Source organism: Rutilus rutilus (assembly GCF_951802725.1).
Source record: "Rutilus rutilus genome assembly, chromosome: 1".
NCBI classification, from domain to species: domain Eukaryota; kingdom Metazoa; phylum Chordata; class Actinopteri; order Cypriniformes; family Leuciscidae; genus Rutilus; species Rutilus rutilus.
The window spans coordinates 19,728,488-19,746,057 of NC_140209.1; the positions used below are offsets into that span (position 1 = coordinate 19,728,488).

The 17,570-nt window shown below is 37.7% G+C and overlaps 2 protein-coding genes across 5 annotated transcripts in view; one reads left to right on the forward strand and one right to left on the reverse strand.

Annotated features, from left to right (window-relative positions):
- The window catches only part of LOC311292459 (uncharacterized protein), a 222,598-nt gene extending 217,161 nt beyond the window's left edge, over window positions 1-5,437 (reverse strand). For both annotated transcript variants that reach the window (XM_084412150.1, XM_084412151.1), the window contains exon 1: window positions 5,314-5,437. The gene's annotated coding sequence lies outside the window, so the exon portion shown is untranslated. The remainder of the gene's footprint in view (window positions 1-5,313) is intronic.
- A 47-nt stretch (window positions 5,438-5,484) lies between these two features.
- The window catches only part of LOC311292320 (uncharacterized protein), a 66,297-nt gene continuing 54,211 nt past the window's right edge, over window positions 5,485-17,570 (forward strand). Inside the window, exon 1 of one of the 3 annotated variants that reach the window (XM_084411964.1) lies at window positions 5,485-5,622. The gene's annotated coding sequence lies outside the window, so the exon portion shown is untranslated. The remainder of the gene's footprint in view (window positions 5,623-17,570) is intronic. The other 2 variants (XM_084411962.1, XM_084411967.1) reach the window with 2 other exon arrangements.

Here is a 17,570-nt window from a genome sequence, read left to right on the forward strand (position 1 = left end):
GATATGCTCTGTGAGAAACGTGCACTTTGCTTGATGTTATGCTTGTAGTGATGCTTGTAACGTTTCTAACATTCCTCTTTATTTATTTACTACTTGCTTTAATGCTTTCAAGCTATATTAGTTTAAAATGTATTAATTAAAATTTTTCAATGGTAAATATATTTCAATATATAAATATTTCAAAAAGTACTAATAATTACATATGTGATTTAATAAAAAAAGATTACGATTTTCAAGTTGGTAAACTAATTAATTAATAAGAAAAAAGTAATCGGATCGTGACTCTCAGGATCGGATCGGATTCGTGAGGTGCCTAAAGATTCCCAACCCTAATTAAAATGTAGGCCAATATCTAGATACAGAAAAGAACACAAATGATATATTGTAAATTCAAAAATAAATATTAATAATAGTCAGAAAAACTTACATTTTTGTCACCAACAGATACCCTTAGTCTTAGACCAGTGAAATGAGCTTAAAGTGTCAATTTACAGGAGATCTGAAGACATCAGCATAATAAATGAGGTGAAAACAGGAACTATTGTCATGAAATGGGTAGAACTATTTACTGCCCTAGTACAGCAGTTATCAGTTTAGAAGTATGCATGTGAATTAAATGTGGGAATATGGCCTTCATCATCACACTATGCTAATGCTGTGAATCAGATGCGAGGGTATCGTCATTATGCAGACCACTTACTGTGCGTTCACACCGGACGCGAATAGCGCGTCAAATTCACGCCTGCCGCGTCTAGTTATACGCTTGATCACGGTCAAGGATCTCATATTGAAATCAAGTTATTATGTGATAAAAGATTTACTTTGTTTTTACTTCACCACGTGACAGCAGCAAGCAGGCTCCTGATTGGTTAACGCGTCGCGAACTGATGCCAAAGTTCAGATATTTCAACTCGGGCGGCAGACGCGAATTCGCGTCAAACCCGTGAATGCACAAAAAGCACAACATAAAATCATTCGCGCGTAATGCTCCAGCCGCTCAATTCGCGCGAACTTGACGCACGAATAACGGCGCTGATCCACTTGTCCGTGCTCCACTATATTCCTATGGGTGACGTCAAGCGACTTTGTCGCGCCCGCAAAGCATTCCGGGAAGGCGGCGCTTCATTTGAAAAAAATGCTGCGCGTCAAAAAGCTGGCCGATGCCCATCTTTATGCAAATGAATTCCGTTAAATGCGACGCGTCTATCCAATAGAAGTAGAGCATATGGAGACGGAGGGAAGTCTCTCGCAGGTCCTCTGTTCTGATACGCTACATTTCCCGCTCGGTCAAAACCACGCCCATAGCGGTAAACGCCCATCAACGTACCAATGTGGGGAGGCGTCGCGACACCACGCGACAGTCATATCGGACAAGTGGATCACCACCGTGACCCCTCATTTACACCGCACACGTCTGCGGTGCATTACGGCTGCGACACGGCTACCGGAGCTGATCGCACCCATTCTAGTCAATGCTTGTGTTTACACCGGCCGCGACGCGGCGCGTTTCAGAAGCTTCCCAGAAGCGGCTCTCCGCGCCACTTCGCTAAATATAGGCGCCTAGTCTATTTTTGACGGACTCGCGTCCAAGTCGCACCGGAAATACAAAATAAAAGTAAAAAAAACATTGTCAAATTCAAAATAAACACCCTGTGCAAACTCCCAAACGTATTACACACCAATATCCTTGGTAGAAACCATAGACTGTATGGTAGAAACCCAAAAATCAAGAAAAACAACGTCGGACAGGCAATCACGTGGTCTCGCGCATCCAGTCGCTCCGCTTCTGAAGTGCTCCTGGTGTGAGTTGGCACTGCGTGGTGGACGGAATAAAACCTTGTCGCAGACGTAATGCACCGCAGACGTGTGCAGTGTAAATGAGGGGTGAGGCGTATTCGCGTCTACCGCGCGCTTTTTTTACGCGCGTAAAGCGTCTTTGCAATGACTTAACATTGAAATCACTCGCACCTGACGCGCCATTCACGTCCGGTGTGAACGCACCATTACACATAGGCCTGAAGCGCAGAAGACGGGAAGGACGGAAGAATGCCCATTAGGGCTGGGTAAAAAAGATTGATTTCTCAATTTTAATCGATTCTCATTTTTACGAAACGATATCGATTCTTAAATCCCAAGAATCGATTAGTCATCCTGTTTTCAGTTGATGAATGAATGGAACATTGTTGCACGCATCCATTAAATCGCAATAATCTTTGAGCTTTGTTATTATTGATATGAAACGAAGTCTCAGATTTCAAATTACGCCCATTTTCTTACGAAATTTAAAAACATAATTACCGTTTTGGCGCGAGATCGCTCTGAGAAGCAGCAGCGCGGAGCGCACGTGATCTTCTCTTCCGCAATAATAATACCAGTTACAGCGCGAAATGAACATGAATGAGCATCTGAAAGTGTGTTAAAAGGTAGAGTACACCTTATGAAGTCTGTATCATGTCACATGGAATCGCTCAATCAATGTTTTAACAGTGGAAAGACGTTAGTAAACAATGTCATGTCACATTTACCTCAGAAAAAACATATCCAGTGACCATAAACTCGTTAGTCTGCTAGAAAAATTTACTCTAGAGAGGAGCATTTTGTTAAATATATGTGCCATATTACATATTCATTATAATTTTTAATGTTCTTCAATATTAAATGCATGTTTGAATAAATCTAGAAAGTTTTTTATGACAGCCACCATTTAAATTTTTATATTATTTCATATAACTTTATTATTATAAAAATAAATAAGTGTAGGCTATTTTAAGTGTTTGTATACGAAAAAAGTTCATTTTTACCTTCAATATTATAGTAGGCTAATGAAGCCTATAGGCTGAACTGACTCCCATAGTTTACAATAATATTTAAGAGGATTTGTTTTCCTTGAGAAAATTTGCAATGTATTGTACCTGATATCCAAAATAATCAATATTGGATCGAATCGTAATCGAAATCAAATCGCAAGCTTGTGAATCGAAATCGAATTGAATTGTGAAATTTGTGTCAATACCCAGCCCTAATGCCCATATATGGGGAACAATGTAGACACCAGAAGCTTCCTTGACTGAGGCAATAGAAGGTTGATGTCACATGATTTAGTTCCTCTGGAAAACTGCATAGGAACAATATAACCCACATCCGTATAAATATGACTGCTTTTTTTACTGCTGGTTGTTGCATTTTTTATTTTGATGTCGTGTTCATCCCTGGGGAGAAATCTATGGAAGCTTGTTTCCACCACTGAATAATAAATAAATAATAATAATTGCGACTTTTTATCTCACAATTCGGACTTTTTTTCTCACAATTGCGAGATATGAAGTTAGAATTGTGAGAAAGAAAGTCGCAATTCTGAGAAATAAAGTCACAATTGCAAGATATAAAGTCGCAATTCTGAGATATAAACTCGAATTCTGAGAAATAAAGTCACAATTGCGATATATAAAGTCGCAATTCTGAGAAATAAAGTCGCAATTGGGAGATATAAAGTCAGAATTGCAGGATATAAAGTCAGAATTGTGAGATATAGCCTAAACTATTCTAAGGTAAAAATATATATATATATATAAAAAGTCTGTCTTTTTTTCCCTTAGAATTGGACTTTATATCTCACAATTTTGAGTTTATATCTCACAATTCTGAGAAAAGATGTCAGAATTGCGAGATATAAACTCGCAATTATGTGTTATAAAGTCAGAATTGCGTGATATATGTGTTATAAAGTCAGAATTACGTGATATAAAGTCGCAATTGCGAGAAAAAAGTCAGAATTCTGACTTTATAAGATGCAATTGCGACTTTATATCACGCAATTCTGACTTTATAACACGCAATTGCGACTTTATTTCACGCAATTCTGACTTTATATCTCAGAATTGCGAGATGTAAACTCGCAATTGTGAGATAAAAAGTCGCAATTATCTTTTAAAATGTTTTATTCTGTGGCGGAAACAAGCTTCCATAGAAATCAGCTCTCTTCCAGTTGAGTTTACTGAGATTATTTATATTGCTCTGCTGTATTATCTTAACTTGAAAACCTCGGATGAGAACAAGTTATTTTTTACATCTATTGCTTGAACTGCTTACAAGGTAAAATAGCCTGTGTAATTTTCCACTCATCCAGGACTGCACTGTTGAGATTGGATAAGCTGAAGTCTTATAACCTGTAACCTTTTGATGCTTTTGATTTGCTACAAATATTAATTGTGTAACCAGTATTTTTATTTTTTGTTCAAATACATTTTTATTTTATAAAGACAAACACTGTTAAGTTTTACTTCAGCTTACAAAGACAGTTCTATAATAAGTAATAGACAGAGCATTATATTATACTTTGCAAGACCAAGGACAACGAAGGATCCAGGAAAGATTCTGCTGGAGGGTAAGCATGTATTTGATCAATGTGCCTAGTTGTCAATGATTGTTATTTTTTCAGAAGGGCGTAGGGACACACCTAGATTTACTGGTATAGATTAAACAAGCTAGTGAGGATTTAATCCAATTCGGACCTGACAGCAAAAGACTACCTAGCTACTTCGATACTAGGGGTTCTTCAGGAAAATTAGATAAATACCGGATCTCACCACACAATTTACAGGAGATCTGAATACATCAGCATAATAAATTAGGTGAAAACAGGAACTATTGACGTGAAATGGGTAGGACTATTTACTGCTCTAGTACAACAATTATCAGTTTAGAAGTATACATGTGAATTAAATGTGGGATAATGGCCTTCATCATCACAGTATGCTAATGTATGCAGGGAATCGTCATTATGCAGATTGAGGACTGATGTGTCTCTTACACCTCTGACACACATCTGTGCCACTTGCTTCACAGGACACACACACTTATTCCCACTACATACTACTGATCTACTAGTGTGTTCTAACATGTTTTGTCTCATTTGACAGCTTATAAACTGAACAGAATTGTGCTGAACTTAATAGAGATATTAAAGTATCCTAATGTACAATCTAGATACTGAAACATATGTTAAAGAACAACAAAAACTTCAATGGAGTCAGATTACTTATATTGGAGTCAGATAACCAAATGCTCACTACACTAGTTAGATAACTACGCTATGCTCATTCTCCTTCAACTGCTTTTTGGTCCTATTATTGGTTCAAAATAGCACTATAAGCTTTCAAGACTTATAAAATATAGAGTATTTTCAGCAGCTGTTAAAGGGGTGGTTGATTAGCTTTTTCGAAGGCTTGATTGTGTTTATGGGATACAGTCTAAGCATGTGTTATTAAATTAATTTTATTTAAAAAAAAACACATTAATATCCATATAATTTACCTTTATTCAACACCGTTGTGTCCCTTCTTGCAAACCGATCTGATGATTTCCTGGTTATAAGAAGCCTCTCCCTCAGAAATACACAACGGGCTCTGATTGGTCAGCTTGGCCCAGTCTGTGTTGTGATTCGCTAACCGCCTAGTTCACGCTGTCGGGAAACGTCACGCCGTTACCATAACAGAAGTTGCATGTGCTCCGATGTATTATAACACGGCGTCAATATTGCCTGAATCAGACTCAGAGGATATTAGTGGAGAGGAATCGAGCAGATCTTGTGCACGAACGGCTGTTACAGGACGTTTCAGAGAGGTATGTTTTTTTGTAGATTCTATTCGGTGCTATTCTGTAGATTTATATACGTTGTTATTTGTAAATGCTACTGCTTTGCTAATGTTAATGCTACTGTTTATGTTAAAACAGGCAAAAAAGTTCATGCATTTCATACAATCGTTCTAACTCATTGTATTACAATCCTCGAAGGGTTTATTTGATCAGCACTAACACACACACGCACACACACACACTCTCTCTCTCTCTCTCTCTCTCTCTCTCTCTCTCTCTCTCTCTCTCTCTCTCTCTCTCTCTCTCACACACACACACACACACACACACACTACAAAACGAATGTAGCCAAATATCTGTCCAAAACTATGAGTACGAGACTAACCATACCACAGTAAAAAAAAAAAAAAAAAAAAAACATTTTTTACATAGAACCATGTTTAACGTAACGTTCCTGTAGCCAAGCGAGCATGTGGGTAAACACTACACATAAAGGCTCTAATAAACACCAACATTCAAAGTTCGCTGGTTGGATTAAAATCAAGTCTATATGTGTTTGAAACAGCGTTGCTACAACATAGCTAAATAAAACGATTAGAAACTAGTGATGGAAAACTGACATCAACACAGAATAAAACGCACTTACAGGTTGTGACCCATAAACAACAGCTTCTGCTTTTAAAGTGGGAACTGCTTTCCCTGAGATTTCACCTCAGAAAAACGGACGTTCCTGTCCTGTCAGCCGTTACTGTAGGCCTACTCATAGCGCACACTCTTCAGTTGCACGCGCAAATGCGGAGGCGCGCGCCGTGTATCGCTTCACTGTATATAAAGTGCAAAGGAAACTACGAGCATGCAACGTTGTTACGTTGTAAATTAGTAAGTCATGAAATAAAAGTAAAATACCAATAAATCACGTTACTGGTACGTCGTGTGTTAGCTGAGAAGGATTTGCATGCAGGTATGATTTTCATTCTATTCACCAGGAGCAGTTTCCATGTTTCATTAACAGTTCTTGTTAGTATTGTGTATTCACCATGGTAACTGTCGTTTCAATATTAACCCCAAAATGCCACTTTATTTTCACTTTGTGTTATTTTTTATATTTGTAAAATACTGTGGTGGCTCATACCAACATTGTATTAACAAAAGCTAGTTTGGGACTGCTATTTAATATCTTTAGCTGAACACCTTGTCTTTCTAGAAGAAAATTGTCCAGTTTCTACAGTATGTTGGTTCTGATCTACTTCCTAAAGGAAATAAGCCTTTCATTTATTTGTTATTGTTTAGTTCAACTTGATGAGTCACAACACAATGTGATGTATTCATTTCTGTGTTCTACAGAACATAAGCTACATACAAATAATTCTGAAGTTATAACTACATGACACAGAAAGTGCTTTGAGTTGTTACTCAATAAAAGAGTTAAGTAATTCAGCAGCTGACTTTTTTTAATACTGCAATCACTTTGTAGTGTATTTTCGTTTACTGTTGTGAACTGGAAAATCAATAATCGCTAATCGAGAATCGTTAATAATCGAAAATCGACTGTAATCGAATCGGGACTTCAATAATCGTAAAGTTTTGGCTGGACAGGTGATTTAATTGCAAAAGAAGTGGAAGTGTATAATAAAAGATTTGCTAATACTGTGTTATGGCCTGTTAAACCAATTTGGACTTTGGAAATTCCGAATGTTTTATCAATTAAAGGATGTAACAGAAATATAGATATAACCAATTAATATTATAAATATCAGAACAACAAGTATAAAAGACAGTTTTCAGATTTTTACAGATGGGTCAAAGGACTGACAATCAGATGCAACACAATCTGCGGTATACGTCCCTAAATATGAGATAGGAATTAGCAAAAGAACATCTGACAATCTAAATGTTTCTGCAGTTGAATTGTGTGCTATAAGTATTGCATTAGACTGGATTTAACAATCCAGAGATAACAACATTCTAGTATGTAGTGATTCTGTATCAGCTCTTATGAGTATGAAGACTGGAAAAGCTAGTAGTCATCAAGAAGTATTTTATGAAGTCGTGTTTATAAATTCAAGAGTAAGTAGACAAAGGGGAAAATATTACACATATGTGGATACCAGCACATGTAGGCATACAGGGAGATGAGAACGTAGATTTATTGGCAAGAGGCAACAACAACAACAAAAAAAAGAGCATGTTGACATTGAAATTAAATTGTCAAAATCAGAAGGGAAGAGTCTAGTGTGGAAAAGGGTGATGGAATTATGACAATATCAATGGGATCATGAAATTAAGGAAGACATCTATACATGATTCAAAATAAAGTAGGCATTGTAAGAGAGATGACAAATAGAAGGAAAGAACAAGTTATAATAACAAGACTTACAGTAGGATCGGGCATTGAACATTTAATGGAACTTAGGAAAACATCCCAGAGGTCAATGTGACGAATGACAAGAGGAGGAAACAGTCAGTCACATTTGTATATGTCACATTTATCCCCACAGCCTCTACATTTATTTATTTATTTTAATAAATAGATAGAAGAGAAAGTGTTGCTGGTTCAAGTGCTGTCGAAAAAGAAGCGTCTTCAGCCGTTTCTTGAAAATGGCTATGGACTCAGCAGCTCTGGTTGAGTTAGGCAGATCATTCCTCCAGCAGGGAACAGTCATGGTAAAGGACCGAGAACGAGATTTTGTGCCTCTTTGAGATGATGGCACCACAATTCAAAAATAGTCGATCTCCATAACAGGGAGGAGAGTAGAGATGGAAAGCTCCTAAAGCTTAGTTCCATAGAAATTCATGGATAATTTGTTGTTTTGTCATTAGTGAAAATCAATATTGACCTTGTATTTGAAAAAGGATCCTCATATAAGAAACAATACTAAAATTAAGAGTCAATTAATTCGAATTCGGAGATCGACTATTTTTGACTGTTCAAAAAGTTGCCCTGTGTATCATCACCTTTAGTGTTTTAAAAATAGTGTTTTTTGATGCTATCATAGTAGTTCCCCATTCACTCCCATTACAAGGCATTTTAACCTAAAATGAAAGTACGGTCAAACTTGGAGGAAATTCCATTCTAATTATGCTTTTACACGAAAGTTTGCCTTGGGTAGATTAGCAAAAAGAGCCTTGGTTGCATTTTGGCGAGAGTTACCCTTTAATACAATTAACCTAGTTATCATAAAATCAAACCATGTTTCAGTTCATAGTTATGTTGCTGTAGGGGTTGAAGATAAGTGCCCATTAGTGTTTGTTTTTGTATTATTGATGTTTTATTCATGTCATATTGAGAGAAATAACAGTGTCATCTTTAATGAAGCAGTTGAATAGGCTTTTCTCATATATCCTGACTCAAATAATGTGTTTCTAACAGCAAACACTCAGCATAAAGTGAGATGATCTGCTGATGATCCTGAATGGCTTGTTGAATGAGTGTTGATAGTCTGAGGCTCATCAATATTAACAGATCTGCTGAAAACACTCTTTATTTCATGACAATAGTTCCTGTTTTCACCTCATTTATTATGCTGATGTCTTCAGATCTCCTGTAAATTGACAGTTAAAGCTAATTTCATTGGTGTGAATAGACTGAGAGTAATTGTTGGTTTCTATATAGAGAAACCAAGCTCCTCCCACAGCACTCACATCAGGCTTGTTTCGACTTGAACCAGCGCTGCACAGACCGATCGGTGAATGACATCAAAGTACCTCGGGAGCGAATAGAAAGTAGACGGCTCCTTATGCTTTTGAATTGCTCTCGCGGTACTTTGATGTCATAAACCGATCGGTCTGTGCAGCGTCGGTTCAAGTCGAACAAGCCTATCATCAGTGAAGCTCCTCCCACAACAATCACATAATCAGTGGAGCTCCTCCCACAGCACTCACGTCATCAGTGAAGCTCCTCCCACTGTAATTCTCCAATAAATGCTGGAATTTTCCCATCAGCTCCAAGTGAAGACGAGCAGAATGCACCAGGAAGAGCTGAAATCTGTAAAGACTGAGTTTATTAAAGAGGAAAGTGAGAACATGAGTGATCCAGAAGTCTGTAGAATGAGAAACACTGAAGATCCTGAAGAACAAAGAGGTTGGTGTTTATTCTTCATTCATTCATGATGCTGAAGAACATTCATGTTACAAACATTCAAGCACTTCTTCACATTTAGATTAACAGTTACATTATCAAATAGGTTCTGAATTTTCAACAAATGTTCAGTAAAGAGAGGATTGAGGAACTTTCTTTTTGATTGTTAACATCAAGTAGGCTATAATTTTAGCTCTGGTTCACAATTATTTTTTATTTTTTTTGCAACCATGTTAACAAAATGTTCGACATTTCTCAACATAGTTTACAACATTGTTTTTTTAAGCAATAAACATTAAACTGTATTGTAACTGCCCCCGGTGGGTATAAGCAAGATGTGGAGAGTCTCGACTGATGTCCTTACGGTTTCTTTATTCCTTTTCCATTATCCGTAATACACCGTGAAAACTATAAACAAACATAAGTACTTTTATACACATTTCCTTAGCTAAATCAAACATACTCAACCAATAAACCTAAATAAATACACCACTAAACAACCATCATTTTCCACCAAAATCTATATTCACTACACCATAACCTTTAAATTACACACGGATTAACATATCAAAGCGAAATGGCTCTGTCTAAACATAGCTTAAATAACTTACAACAATAAACATGAACACCTCACTCCTGCAGCACCCACATATAAACAGCTACATGTACCTCGTTCCGCTTCCCAAGGGCGTTAAACCAAACCTGGCAATTTCCTTTGTTCCTTATCGTTCCTAAGTTTGCCGTCTTTACTGTGTGCTCCCTTCTGTTCGCTCTTACTTTGTTTATGAGATTGCAACAGCTGTAACTCGGAAGCACGGGTTTATTTAGCCTACTGGGAGAAACTATACTGCCTACTGGTGGAAGTCACTGGTGCCCGCGCCGAGTGAAGTGTTCATATCTACACCACAATCCCAATAAAACGTCCTTTATAAATACCCAAAATATGCATTTACACTCATTAAATCAAGACCTTTAAAATAACTCCAAGCGGGCAGTTACACTCCCACCCAATTCTGCTTAATATACAACTACATAAGGGTCAATGACGTGGCGTGTCAATTCTGGTGTCCAAAGCATATTCATAATATAAAAAATTTATACATTTTTAAATGCACTTCATAAGTGACTCAATTTCCCCCTCTTTAATTACTCATGTGAGAATTTATTATAAATAATTAATCTTTAAGGAACTATTGAGCTCAAAAGTCCTAAAATGTCATTCCGGGTAACTGTCCCGGCTTAAAATCTGAATACAAAAATACGACAAAAATGTAAAAAATATAAATAAAAGTATTTAAAATCTACTTGGGCATAATTGTATTGATGTTTTCAACGATACCTACAAATATAGTGGTAATACTAAGCTTATTTAAATTTTTATGACAGAAAGACTTTTGTCCCCAAATTGTGATTTCTCTAATGTCATTCCTGGATAACAGATATCAATGACCATTTTACACCATAATGCATTTTGGCATGTCATGTGACATAATATTGTATCAAAAAGAAGACCCGAAGGAACACCAGAACATGTGCAAAGGTCAGGAAGCGTCTCTTAAAATGTTGATATTTTGACCTTTTCAGTCACTGGTGCACTTTGTAGCAATATCATGTGTCCTTTTGGATAACACTGATAAACCATTTATAATGTTTTTATATTAAAAAACTATCTATTTGATCTAAAAGATTACCTTAAGCGATGATAGCTAAATTGTAGTTTTCCATAGGTGGTTACGTTAGTGCCTGATTATAAAGAAAAATATTTGTTTTGTCATTCTTGGATAACAAAAAACCTCTGTTAGCCAGGACATGTCATCCGTTATCCAGAATGACATATGCATAAAAATCTAGTTTTTAATTAACATTTGTAAACTTTTAGGCATGGTTACTATAGTTATATTATTAAAATTAACATTATTTACATAATTGTATGTTTTTTGCCATATTTTTGCTGTCATTCAACTTGATTTCATATGATTCAATGAGTCACATGGGTCTTTATCATTGAATTAAATTTTGTAATGTTAATGGTCAAATTATGAATAATGTAATCAAATTTATTAATTATCAACATTTTATTAAAGCTTTAGCTTCTGGTGTTTTAAGGTCAATTCTGTCCTGCCAGATGCCTCTGTCTAATAAAGAGAGGCAGAGACGGTTCAGAGCCAGGATAAACGCAGATGCAGAAACTAGGGCTGAGTATCTTGGACAAAAGAGAGCAAGGTATTATAGTGATGACTCAGTGGAGTGATAATGTATCAGTAACAAGCAAACTTGAAATATTAATCGAAATAGGTTCACACTCCTATAAACATTCCTATAATCTAAACACGTAAAACGCATGTGCAGGCCATCAGGTTCGCGTTTTTAAAGTTTGTGCAGAAAGAACTTTAGGGTTTTCTGTTAGAACGGTGTCGTGTTAGCAGCCCTTAAGTTAATAACTAATGATCTTTGCGACAGAAGTGAATCAATCAAAACTAACTTTAGCTGGACAATAACTTTATTCTAGAGATGCTGTAAAGCCTAAACAATCTCTGTTACTTTAATTTCCTATTATCTCTGTAAAGCTGCTTTGAAACAATCTAAATTGTTTAAAGTGCTATATAAATGAAGGTGACTTGACTTGACTTATTTGCAATAAGCCTAAAGGGGGTCGCACACCGGATGCGCAGCTCAGCGCAGCGCCACGTCTTTTAAATTCGAACACATTATTCTCTATGAGAGTACACACACCGGCGGCGACTTTCGGCGTATGTCCGCGGCGCCCAGCAACGGCTCAGGACCGTGTTCAAAATCCTGCCGCGCCACAGAGCGCCATTTACATAGTTTTATATTAAATTTACATTTATGTGTCTCAAATCGTAGTTGATGTATATACGGACATCACTGTGTGCTGCAATATACATTTAGTTTTATATTTATTTACATAAATCAGAATATTGCTGATGCTAACGGATTTTCAGGTGAGAGTTGTCCTAGACGTGGCGCGGCGCGGCGCTGAGCAGCGCGTCCGGTGTGCGGCCCCCTTAAGGGCCCTATCTTGCACCCAGCGCAATTGACTTTGTACACCGACACATGTATCATTCCTATTTTGCACCTGCGCACAGCTGACTTTTCCCTCCACAGACGCACTTCTGTAAATTAGGGAATAAACTTGCGCTCCCGGGGGCGGTTCAGTGAAAAGAGGAGGCGTGTTCTGGTGCAAACGTTCCCTGGTGCTATTTTGCAGTTACAGAAAACAATTCCTCCACAGACCAGGAGAAACCTCGTCTAAAGTCAGTGGCGCGTTATTCAGATGATATTTAAGGGCGCATGCTTGGCCATAATGTAGCGTGAGCACAACGCGCATACACTTTGATTCTCTCATCTACACAGAAGCAGCAGTTCCCATTTTTGCAAACCATACATTATTACAAGGAAAAATATTCCACATGAGGGAAATCATTGTGGTGCCCATGAAGATGTGAAAAAATAGGCATAAATCTAGCTTACACATTTACCCAAATTATTATACGCCTGTTTAACCGAAGCTAATTTGGGTGGGTTTCTCCATCCCCATACAATGTCTCTTTTACGGCCCTGACGAGAACGTCGGTCTCCTCGGCTGTGAACCGCTCCTGGCGTGCGTCTGGCAAATCCGCCGTTATAATAGCAATCCGCCGTTATAATAGCAATCCGCCATGGAACAAGCGCGCCTGCTCTTAAAGGGAATGTGAGATGATGCTCTGATTGGTTTATTTCACGTTATGCCCAAACCACACCTATGAGGTAATGAAGCTACTTCAGACCAACACATTTTAGATTTGCGTCGGGATCCGCGAGATCCGCCCACAAAGTTACTTGCGTTTGATACTTGCGTTTCAGATCGTTAAAATAGGGCCCTAAATGTTTTAGCTGTATAATGTGTTGGACTATACCCTTGGCCATTGTTTATTAAGCATTATAATTTTACAGATTTACTATACATTTTACAGATTTTTAAATCATTAAAAACTTGTCAGTGTCTCTTACTTTGTTTCAAGTTTGAGTGTTGGAAAGAAAAATGATACTGATGATGGTTTTTATGGTAATCCTGAAAAATATTGCAGAATGTCCTTCCGGCTAACAGTATGTCATTCCGGCTAACAATGACACGGACAATTAATTTAACCCATATTTGTGTGTTAGATTACACAATTCAGTTTTTTGTTGAGTTAATGATAAAACAAGTCTTATTTACTTAATTGGAAAACATTTTTAAACATTTTCCAGGTTTTTTTTTTTATTTGGTTCTGAATTTTGAGTTATCAGCAGCCAAAAATGAGCCCATGTCTATATGAAATCCCAAATTGATTATATTAATTGTGATTAAAATGTAGTTTTCCGAGCACTAATTGTTTGTTGAGCTCCAAATATAGAGATCAGTACATTTGTATATGCCAACAATGGTAGAAATGTAGTTAATTTAAAAATTCATTACGTTACCCAGGAATGACATTTTCATGGGGAAAAAAGATCTGATTCACCAAAAAAATGGTTAATTACATTCTTGAAATGTGTAAATATCATTGCATTACATACACAACACTCTAATAAGTATAGAAAGTCCTACAATTTAAATTTTTTGCCAGTTTTATTTTTCTTCACATTTTAAATCCTTATCCGTCATTCACCCATAAACTAAGCAGAATTTCTCACATCACATTTGCCCATCTTTGAACTAAAACACTTAAATGTGTATAATATGTGCTGTAGTGTGTGTGTTGTATATGGTGTAATCGTCTTATTTACTCTCAAGGAGGAGAACCAGTTTCTGTACTGGACGCTCAATGATTGAAGGTTTACGAAAGCAGTTACTTTTCTTTACGGCGGTCCGTTCTCCTATCTGAATTTTGACTCGGCGCACTAATCCTTCGCCGTCCTGGATGGCTTCGACTACTCATGCTAGCAACCACTGATTTCTCTGAAGATTATCGTCTTTGACAATAACTATATCATCCACCTTAAGATTGCGTTTAGGTACATGCCACTTCTGTCGATTGGAGAGGTTAAGAGGATACTCCTTTTTCCATCGACTCCAGAACTGCTCGACCAGATACTGAACTTGACGCCACCTCTTGGAAGCATACAGATCCTCCTTCACAAACGTCCCGGGAGGCGGTAAAGCAACCTTGGACTTTATCATGATAAGGTGATTAGGCATGAGGGGCTCCAGTGCTTGAGGGTCATTCAGGGTTCCCACTCTTTTCTTAAAATGATTTGCCAGGACATTTTCAAGACTTTTTCAGCTGCTACAGTGCGAGTCAAGTTATCACAACTAAGGCTGGGCGATATACCGATATTATCATATCGAGATATATTTTGAAACAGATGTGATATTGTACCTATACCATTATATCTGTATCATAGTTGTGCAAAGATTGTTGTCTTTCACAATGCCACCTGCATTCCTCTACTTGCAAGGCCACACTACTAAAACAGAAGTTATTCTCTACTTTAGTTCATACACTGCTATTTGACTTGCTGATATCAGTTTAAAGTCCAAACTCTCACAGTCAAGCTGTATTCGCAATCAGTCACTTCAGAAAATATGAACTATTATAGTTAATATTAATATTAAATTAATTGCATCTGCTCGTATTATAAGTAAAATATTCTGACAAACTAGGGTAAAATACCGGTATATATCATATATCCCAAGCTTTGGAGAATTGCTATTTTCTACAATTGTACCTTAGCCTATATTTTGTACATTTAACCAGATTGCTTAAATGTTTATTCATCTCAATCTTTCTCTCTTGCACTTTCTCCTCAAAATATTTACTGTTCAATAAATCACCAAAACAATTTCCTTTACTTTATCTGTTTACTGTTTACTTACAGTTGACTTAGTGCATCTGACACCTACATTCTTCAAGTAAAAATGAAAATTACTGCAAAAATAAATAAAAAAATATAAATATCAAACTCAAATCCTATCCTGCAGTGCAAAAAGGTCAATATAAAACAAAGCAATGTCATTTTAATTAAAATGTTCCTCTAAAATAAATCTGTTATTGTAGCTTCTTGACACTCTCCTGCAGGTCTTCCAGTGTTTTTGCTAGGGCTTGCAGCTCTTCCTTTTTCTCGGCCACACTTTTGCGATAAGCATTGGATTTGGACAGTAATGTGAAGTCCTATTTTTTTTTTCTGCTTTCATTGCCATTTCGTCTGCCTCTTTCTGCATCATCTCACTGCTTTTCATTATTCTTCTCTGTTTTGCTTTGACATTTTCTATGTCTTGGTGAAGCTACTTTCTTTTCTTCTCATTTGCAGTTTGTTCTTTATTCTTTTTTTCATCCTCAAGGTATTGCATATACCTCATTCTTGCTCCTTTGCAGTGTTGGATTAGGTCTTTTGGCAGGGCTTCATCAACTGCACGCTCAGCCATTGCATCCTGGACCAGGTGCAATGCTATCAGACTCCTCTCCTTCAAGTTTTCCACTAGCATGTCCTTGTTCACGGAGTACCCTCGCTCCACTGCTGCTTGTCCATGAGACAGGGAGTTAGGAGTTAGGAGACATTTCATCATGTCCCACAGTGCTGCATACTCTGCTCTGCCACTGATAAATCTCCCAAAAAATTCTTCAAGCCTGCAACTGTATGAAAAATCGTGGAATTCTGTTTGCACTTGCATGCACTGAGAATATTTTATACTGAGCAAGGATTTTGTCGCCTCTGAGGCAGTGCACCATCCTGCATTGAGGATAACCTGTAGGAGTTTCTCAAACATTGCTATTGCATGCTCAGTCTCTGTCACCATGATCACAGGGTCGAGGGAGCTCATATGCCGCACTGCTGGGCACATAAGAGGACTTCTCTCCATAATTTTTTTGCAGGTCACAGCAAGGAAGGAGACACATTCCTTCTTGAAAACCTGTATGTTCACTGGATTTTCCTGGAGCTTTTTAGATGCTTTCTCCAAAGCTTGTTTTGTGGCAAATCCAGTGTCCAATTGTTTGAGTGGCACATGGATTGACTTGTTTTGGACATCAAGTTTCAGCAGCTGGACAAGTGTTTTCATCTTCTCCAATTCTTCTCTCTTAATAAAGCATGACAGCAAGCATCTCAGGATGGACTCAAGCTCTTTTGCAAGGAAAGGCACCATTGGTGCATCTGTCTGGAATTTCTCCAAAAAAGACTTCAGCTGTCTAGCAACAAATGCAAAAAATTGGAGCTTAGCCTGAAAGAGAGGGTCAGCTGTGGCCCCTTTTACTGTACAGTAGGATGCAGATGATGGTACTTTGCTTTTCGGGAGTTTCTGGTGGCTGCTGATGTACTGTTGCACAGCTGGTCACACTTCCACTGCCCGCTCTGCGACTGCCAAGTCTTCAACCCATCGATGGGCACAGAACTTTAGAGGAAATGTTGTTGTTTTGGTCACCTCAATGAAGTCAGCTCGTCTTGCTGGTGAGTCATGGAACATCTGCCAAAGTGCTCTGAGCACATCTCCCACCTTCCAACCGGTTTCTCTCTCTCCATCTTGAAAACTTCCATGAAGAACATGCAAACCACAACTTCCCAAATGTATCATCTTTGGTGCATCTGGGTCCTCTTGGCTTTTGTCCTCTTGGAATATCCTCAGGAGCTTCCAGTTGACAGCAGGGCCATCCATTGAAATCTGTAACAGTTTATTGGGATTAAGTGGTGACAGGGCTCTCTTGATCCTTTCCAGAAGTTTCTCTGCTTGAGTGTGTCCCAAAAACTCTGAATCAAAATAATGCACCACAACCTTCCCTTCACGTTCACTCCAGTACCTCACTACAACATCCAACTGTTCTGTCTGTGTCACTTTATTCAGGCATTCATCAAAAGAAACTACATAGCATGGTGCTTTTCTTATATCATTGATCCGTTGCTCTTTGAAATAAGGACCCAA